This window comes from Periplaneta americana, chromosome 2 (genome assembly GCF_040183065.1).
Source record: "Periplaneta americana isolate PAMFEO1 chromosome 2, P.americana_PAMFEO1_priV1, whole genome shotgun sequence".
NCBI classification, from domain to species: Eukaryota; Metazoa; Arthropoda; class Insecta; order Blattodea; family Blattidae; genus Periplaneta; species Periplaneta americana.
The window spans coordinates 175057129-175065535 of NC_091118.1; positions in this window are offsets into that span (position 1 = coordinate 175057129).

Below are 8407 nucleotides of genomic sequence, written 5' to 3' on the forward strand. Positions count from 1 at the left end.
TACTGATTAATAATAATAATAATAATAATAATAATAATAATAATAATAATAATAATAATAATAATAATAATAATTTACAAAAAAACAGGTAGGTCTTTATCTTGTTTAGTTACAAATAAAAGAAATGTAAGAATTAATGAAAAACCGGAAATGAATGAGTAAATCTTAGATAAGAAAGATTGATTGTCATAAGATTTAATAAGTGTTATACAAATAATGATTACGCTTGTTCTTGTTATAGATTTAGAATTGTGCAATGAAGAAAGAATCAAGTGTTGCAGTATGGAGAAATTGGAGGCAAGCCAGCATCTTTTTATAATGAACAGATATACAGAAACAAAAATCCCGGATAAAATAGCTAAAATAAAAAGTAAAAGAAAGGAGTTATTAAATGAGAGTAAAGTCACAGAATTAACAAACAAATTCAAATTTGGCAGATATGCATTTTCAAGACTTACTGATAATAACATTTTGGACTTAGTTAGAAACTACTTAGCTATCTTTTTTATTTCTAAATTTAATAGTTTTGAAGGAATGTCAAAGGAATACTGTGAAATTAAATTAAGAAATGAAGGCCAACCAGAGAGAGCTTATACGAACTGTATAAATATTTCTGTTGAGAAAGAGGAATGGGCGATAGTAACATAATGAATTATTTAAATATATTGGGTGCACATTGTAGAGTTAAACGAAAATTACAACTTAGGCAAGTAAATGAATATTAAGGATTATAATATACTAGAGTGGTTGAGTCTTGCACTAAAATTAGACGTAAGTGCAAGATAAGACAACTTGTATTAAATATTTAATTTTACAAAGTGTGTTAAAAATTGTATAGCCTATTTATTGTGTAAAATTACTAATTGTGTATATGTTAGTTTTAATTATTAAGTTTATGTACTATTTTGTGAACTATTAATAAATCAATAACGTCGCTTTCAATTGCAGATGTTATTCAGCGTTGAAATTTAAAGTGGCCGAGAAATGGCAGACAAATTTTGTCTAGAGCGAAGTAAGTATTAGTAAAAAGTAATATAGTCTAGGCCTACTTCTTGCCCAGCTTGTAACTCCATTAAAAGAAATGGTTATAATTGAAAATGTAGGCCTACAGCTACTACAGACATAAATAAATCGAGAAAGACGAGGTTCGGTAGTGCACCTCTTGCAATAAATTTATTTATGTAGCAATAATGTGGTTGCCATGGAGTCGTGACTAGATTTAAAAATAAACAAACTGTTAATTCTATAAAGCTAGGAGAAATATCGTGTGTACTTCGCTTAGCAAAAACAAAGTTTGTTATGCATTTATAGCGCCGGTTTCGTCGGGAGTTCAATCTACGAAGACACGATCCCATTCCTGGCTATAAGAAAGTAATGACTTGGGATACGAAATTTAAGAGACATATTGGTCCGACAAGTTAACATATAAATAAGTATAGAGATCCTTCGAATAACTGTCTTATTTAACCTAAGAGATAATACAAATAAATTGCATTAGGTCATTATACAATTAAAAAATAAAACAAAAAAACATGACAAGCGCTTTCGCCAAATCATCAGGTCAAAAGACATATGATAGTGGTATTGTGAGCATAAAGACAAGAATAATATTGCAAAAAGATTTGATAAAATGCATAGTGATTGTAAATAAGATGGGTTAAAGCATATTACATAAATGACTGTACGAAAATATTGGACTAAAAGCGTGCAAAAATAGTCATTCAATAATGATTGTAGTAATTAATGGGATACAAAGTTCAAGGAAATAGAAAGTTTGTTGCCGAAAACCGTAAGCATCACAAGCGAAAAGTGTCAGAAGACGAAAGAAGACATTGAACGGATTCCAACCTGATTTACAGAAAATAAATTGAGCGAGCAAGTTTTGCAACCCCAACTTCCTCGCAGTGCGATTCATAATGTTTTGCACAAAAGAGTATGTCTGCGAAGATGTAACATTGAGATAACATAGCGGATCATGCCTAAGTTCAAGTTTTGCTGAGAGTGTCTTGTCAAAATTTGGCGAAGACAACTTGTACTTGGGTCATGTGTATTTCTCTGACGAAGCAACTTTGTTTCTGCTAAGCAAAGAAAAAACGAGATTTTCTCCTTAAGCGTCCACATGACTGTAGCTATATAGAATTAACAGTTTGTTTATTTTTCAATCTAATTACGACTTCATGACAACCACATCATTGTTAAATACATTATTGCAAGAGGCCCAAACTATCTTGGTAGATTTATCTCTATTTGTCGTATGACTGCTATTCTTGCTTCACATGAAGATCCATCAACAGCATCTGAAAACCTGAAGAATGAATTGAAAGAAACAGAAGACTGGCTAATTAAATGGAGAATACAAGCGAGTGAAAACAAATCAGTTCATGTTACTTTTGGAACCAGAACTGAAAACTGTCCTCCTGTAACACTGTACAACAAAGAACTTCCTGAAGCAGACGATGTTAAATATTTAGGTATGCACTTAGATCGCCGCTTAACATGGCGTATAAACATATTGAAACTAAACGTAAAGAATTAAATTTTAAAACATCAAAACTCTATTGGTTATTGGGACCTAAATCAAAACTGTCATTAGAAAATAAACTTCTTGCTTATAAAGTCATACTAAAACCAATCTGGACATACGGCATCCAACTGTGGGGAACTGCTAGCAACTCAAACATTGAAATACTGCAGAGGTATCCGTCCAAAACTTTACGTTCCATTGTCACTGCACCATGGTATGTACGTAATGATGTCATTCATCATTATCTAAACATTTCAACTGTAAAAGAAGAGATCTCTAAGTTCAGCAAAAAATACCTGCACCGATTAAATCCACATCCGAATCATCATGCATTAAATTTGCTGGATAATAGTCAAACAATAAGAAGACTTAAAAGGACCAATGCTCTTGACCTTCCATTCATTTTTACTACAGCTATTTAAAACATTGTTATTTTTCTTTTGGAGTGTTATCATGGGATAACATCTCCACTCATGTCATATTCTTTTATAATATTTACTTATTGTCTATTGTAGACAGATTGTAAATGTGGCATAAGTGTTATTAAAAAAAATTGTCGTATGCATTTTCATTAATTAATTAATTAATTAATTAATTCATTCATTCATTGCCCCCCTCCTTAAATTAAATTCAAAGCCATCTCGGCTCCTGTATTATGAAATTCCAAATACTAGGCATCGGCAACTTGCTTTGTAATTCGTTTGTCATTTGATCTCCTTGCAGCCAGTCTCTTGAGAAGAGGCTGACTTATAAACAGTGATAAAATGAGATAGCTTAACTATTTTTGTTTCATATTGTATAGCAATGTTATAGACTCAATGTGTGCCAATGCAGTTTCTAACATGATTTTTATTGCTTCCATGACAAGAAAACTATAAAATTTAGACATTCCAGGATAGACACCGTACTAATCAAAAAAATAAATCCATGACGCTACAGCCCATCAAGGGCTAAGACCGACCAGCCGGCTGCTGGCCTCACGTCCACATACCAAAACTGAGGTGGACGATCATCCAACCACAATGGAGGTATCGTGTGGTTAGCATGATGATCCCCCCAGCCGTTATAACTGGTTTGCGAAATCGGATTTTCGCTACCTATCGTAGCTCCCCAAGTCCGATATACTGGCCGAAATTTCATGAGAAAATTTCTTCCCCCATGAGGACTCGAACCAGCGCGCATTCCGTAACGCGAGTCCTAGGCAAGATACCTTAGACCACGACGCCACGGCGCTGGACACCATACTAATCAAGCCTACTGTCAATTGTGGGAAAGTGACTCATGTCCGTTCTTGGTTCTCATAAACTGCTATTTGCTATGCTTGACGTATTGTTACTGCCTGACACAACTGGACACGAAGCGTTAAGTGACCCACTGACCCCGACCTCGTACCTGGGAAGCATTCATTTGCTGTCAAATCCACCGTGTCTGCCCGCAGCCGTTTGTGCTTTACTAAAAAGTATCATTGTATACGTATAGAGTATATACATATATACTTTTGAAGTTAAAATTTGAATAAAAATTAGTGTCAAGAAAATAAGGCACACATACACATTACACATTACACATAGGTACAACCTTACTTAATTTGCATTGTACTAAGAAGACTTTTTTCTTAACCTAAAATGTAAAATAGCTACTTAGATTATAAACTTTAAAATATAATAATAATAATAATAATAATAATAATAATAATAATAATAATAATATTATTATTATTATTATTATATTTTAAAGTTAATAATAATAATATTATTATTATTATTATTATTATTATTATTATTATTATTATTATTAGTCATGTATTGTGGGTCCCTATCATCATGGAATGGCGCGTTCTCAGGTTGCGAATAGAAGAAAGGCCTCCAGATATGGAGGGTAGCTGCGAATATATTGAATAAGCAGTCGCGGACAGCCGATTGGGGGTGGTCCTCCAGCTTGGGGGTTGGGCGAAGGGCTAATAACCCATCACCGTAAAAAAACAGCTTCTTACGAAACCACACAATAAGCCTCGGAATGGGACTGATTCTCTGGCACGATCGCAGCAAAGGAATAAAGTTATGAAATTTGGTACTTGGAATGTTACAAGTCTATAGAACAGGAGGGGTAACATTAGTAGCAAAAGAACTAGCTAGATACAGAATAGACTTTGTGGGACTACAGGAGGTTAGATTAGATGGGAGTGGCATATCACAAATAGAAGATTATTTGTTGTCTTATGTGGAAGGAAACAATAATCACAAATAACTAGGAACAGGATTCTTTGCTCATAAAATAATAAAATCAGCAGTAAAAAAGGTCGAATTTATCAGTGATAGGTTTTCGTATTTAGTACTTAAGGGTAGATGGTGCGATATCGTAGTTATAAATTACAGGAAAATGGAGAAAGTTACATAACGCAGAACTGCACGCATTGTATTCTTCACCTGATATAATTACGACGTTTGAGATGAGCAGGGCATGTAGCACGTATGGGCGAATCCATAAATGCATATAGAGTGTTAGTTGGAAGACCGGAGGGAAAAAGACCTTTTGGGGAGGCCGAGACGTGGATGGGAGGATAATATTATTAAAATGGATTTGAGGGAGGTGGGATATGATTGTAGAGATTGGATTAATTTTGTTCAGGATAGAGACCAATGGCGGGCTTATGTGAGGCGGCAATGAGCCTCCGGCTTTCTTAAAAGGCAATTGACGATTTGTAGGTATACATGAATATTTGTGATGTTTTGACGACGTGTATTCGTGTATACATATAATACAATCATGTTTTCTTGTAAGTTAAAACTTCTATATGTAGTTGTTTCGTATTTTGCAGATGCGTGTTTGCCAGGTGATTCCTAAATGTACTACAACAACTCAATTCCCTACGCACTCTCCACAAGTACGCCAATTCGAATATGCCTATATTAACTAATACAGATCTTATTCAAAAGAGTGCAGACTGCCTGAGTAGACTCCACCTTCTACCGGACAACACCTTATTTAATCTTAAAGAGGGTTTCCTCGATGCACAGAAAGGTCAAGATTACGAGATCTGGAATTCAAGAAATGGTGTGAACTACCCCACAAAGGAAAGGGCGTTGAACTCTTCGCGGAACATTCCCCTGCTAATCGCTGGATAACTCATCATAAAGGCCTAACATGCAGCGAATGGCGAGACGCTTTGAAGATAGCTGGTGACGTAGCAGCAATTCGTGCCATACTTGGAAGGACCATAGACAACAACCGCTGCCGTCATTGCGGCAGCGAGATAGAAACTCTCCCACACGTCCTCGGTTCTTGCCCGCATGGCGAGGCTTTGCGCAATACCAGACACCACAAAGTAAGAAGCGCCATTATTCAAGAACTACGTACTACGGGGTTTACTGTTTTCGAAGAGGTTCATGGTCTATCAACCACCGGCACTACCCGTAGGATAGTTATGATCGCTTTCCAGGACCATCGGAGAGGTTTTATAATTGACCCTACATTTCGTTTCGAGACTTGCAAGAGCCAACCGCAAGATATCCATAAGGAGAAATAATTCATCTATGAACCAACAATCAAGAGAAATATCAATTCCATTAGATAGAAATAACAGGCTTGATGGTCGGAGCAAGAGGATCCATCCCGAAGCAGTTTGTTGATTTTTGCAAGGGTTTTCATTTGCCATCATCTATGATTACCAATGTTTGTTTACTTGCGTTGAAAGGTTCGATTGCATTGTTAAGAAATCACCTCAGATAAGACATTGCACCACAGTCTAGTATATACAGTCACGAAGCTCAATACGTAGTAAATATGCATCCATAGATAGTTGCTAACCACTAGGATCGCTACTATCGCCTCATCACAGACAATGCGAAATAGTACTGACACAGACTACTGTTCCTAGTACCCTCATAAACTCAAGCTTCATGACTGAATATACTAGACTGTGATTGCACTGTAATTTATTTCTTTCTCTTTCTTGCATTGGTTTTTTATATTAATAACAAATTATCCATGTAATATGTACCATTCAAATTTTTGTTTTGTAAATGGTATACTTTGTCTTCTAGGCAATCCCTGTTTAGGGGAAGTGTTTGATAATAAATGTGCGATGGATACGTGCAGTGGTCCCCTCATATTGATATGTTGTAAAAGGAATAAGCTAGTTATGATGTTGGTTATTTTAGCTGTATATGTATAAGACGAATTCGTATTGTAGTCTGCTCACGTTAATACGTTTGAAGGAATGGAATCAATTACGACGAGGTTATGTTGTTCTGTAAGTGTATGTGTGCATTGATATACAGCTAAGAAACAAAGGTCCTATTAATACTTACTTACTTACAAATGGCTTTTAAGGAACTCGAAGGTTCATTGCCGCCCTCACATAAGCCCGCCATCGGTCCCTATCCTGTGCAAGATTAATCCACTCTCTATCATCATATCCCATCTCCCTCAAATCCATTTTAATATTATCCTCCCATCTACGTCTCGGCCTCTCCAAAGGTCTTTTTCCCTCTGGCCTCCCAACTAATACTCTACATGCATTTCTGGATTCGCCCATACGTGCTACATGCCCTGCCCATCTCAAACGTCTGGATTTAATGTTCCTGATTATGTCAGGTGAAGGATACAATGCGTGCAGTTCTGCGTTGTGTAACTTTTTCCATTCTCCTGTAACTTCATCCCTCTTAGCCCCAAATACTTTCCTAAGAACCTTATTCTCAAACACTCTTAACCTATGTTCCTCCCTCAAAGTAAGAGTCCAAGTTTCACAACCATACAGAACAACCGGTAATATAACTGTTTTATAAATTCTAACTTTCAAATTTTTTGACAGCAGACTGGATGACAAAAGCTTCTCAACCGAATAATAACACGCATTTCCCATATTTATTCTGCGTCTAATTTCCTCCCTAGTGTCATTTATATTTGTTACTGTTGCTCCAAGATATTTGAATTTTTCCACCTCTTCGAAAGTTAAATCTCCAATTTTTATATTTCCATTTCGTACATTATTCTGGTCACGAGACATAATCATATACTTAGTCTTTTCAGGATTTACTTCCAAGCCTATCGCTTTACTTGCTTCAAGTAAAATTTCTGTGTTTTCCCTAATCGTTTGTGGATTTTCTCCTAACATATTCACGTCATCCACATAGACAAGAAGCTGATGTAACCCGTTCAATTCCAAACCCTGTCTATTATCCTGAACTTTGGTCCTATTAATATGATTCATAATAATGATGATGATTGTATACTCTAAATTTTGTTTTATATTGAATCGAGTTCAAACATTACAATGTTTTCAATAATTTTGATGATATCTATTATACTGTATAATATTTTAATAACTTACTGAGTTTGAAGTAGTGGGGTTTTTACTTCTACAATAAAATGAAGTGTACTTGAATACAAAATAATGTTGACTCGTGTCATCGACATTTCCTTGTTATTAATGAACGACCGTTACGAAGTGCCCCATCACCATCTCGTAACAAGCAGCTCTTAACAATTACACATCGTGTAAGAACCAATCGATATAGGCCTACTCGTGGCAGTCTGAAGTCGTGATGCTAGTAAATACGAGAACCGCTATCTCGATACGTCCGGGTCACTATCGGACGTTGACTTCTTCTTGAGGGCAGGAAATTCCTTGGAACCAACGTCTCAATGCTTGAAAAATCTCCGGCTCCATTCTTCCTGACAACCTTCTTCATCCGTTCTACCCCTCTGCTCCATGTTTACTACGACGAGTCGAGACCTCTCCAGTCATTCAAGTTTCAAGAGCACCAATTACTTTCCTTCTTTCTATGCCCCGAGGCTCTCTAGTCTTTGTATAACGAAAGAGAAACACGATCGTCGAGATATGAATGCATGAATAAGTCTGTAACTTTACAGTGTGATTAT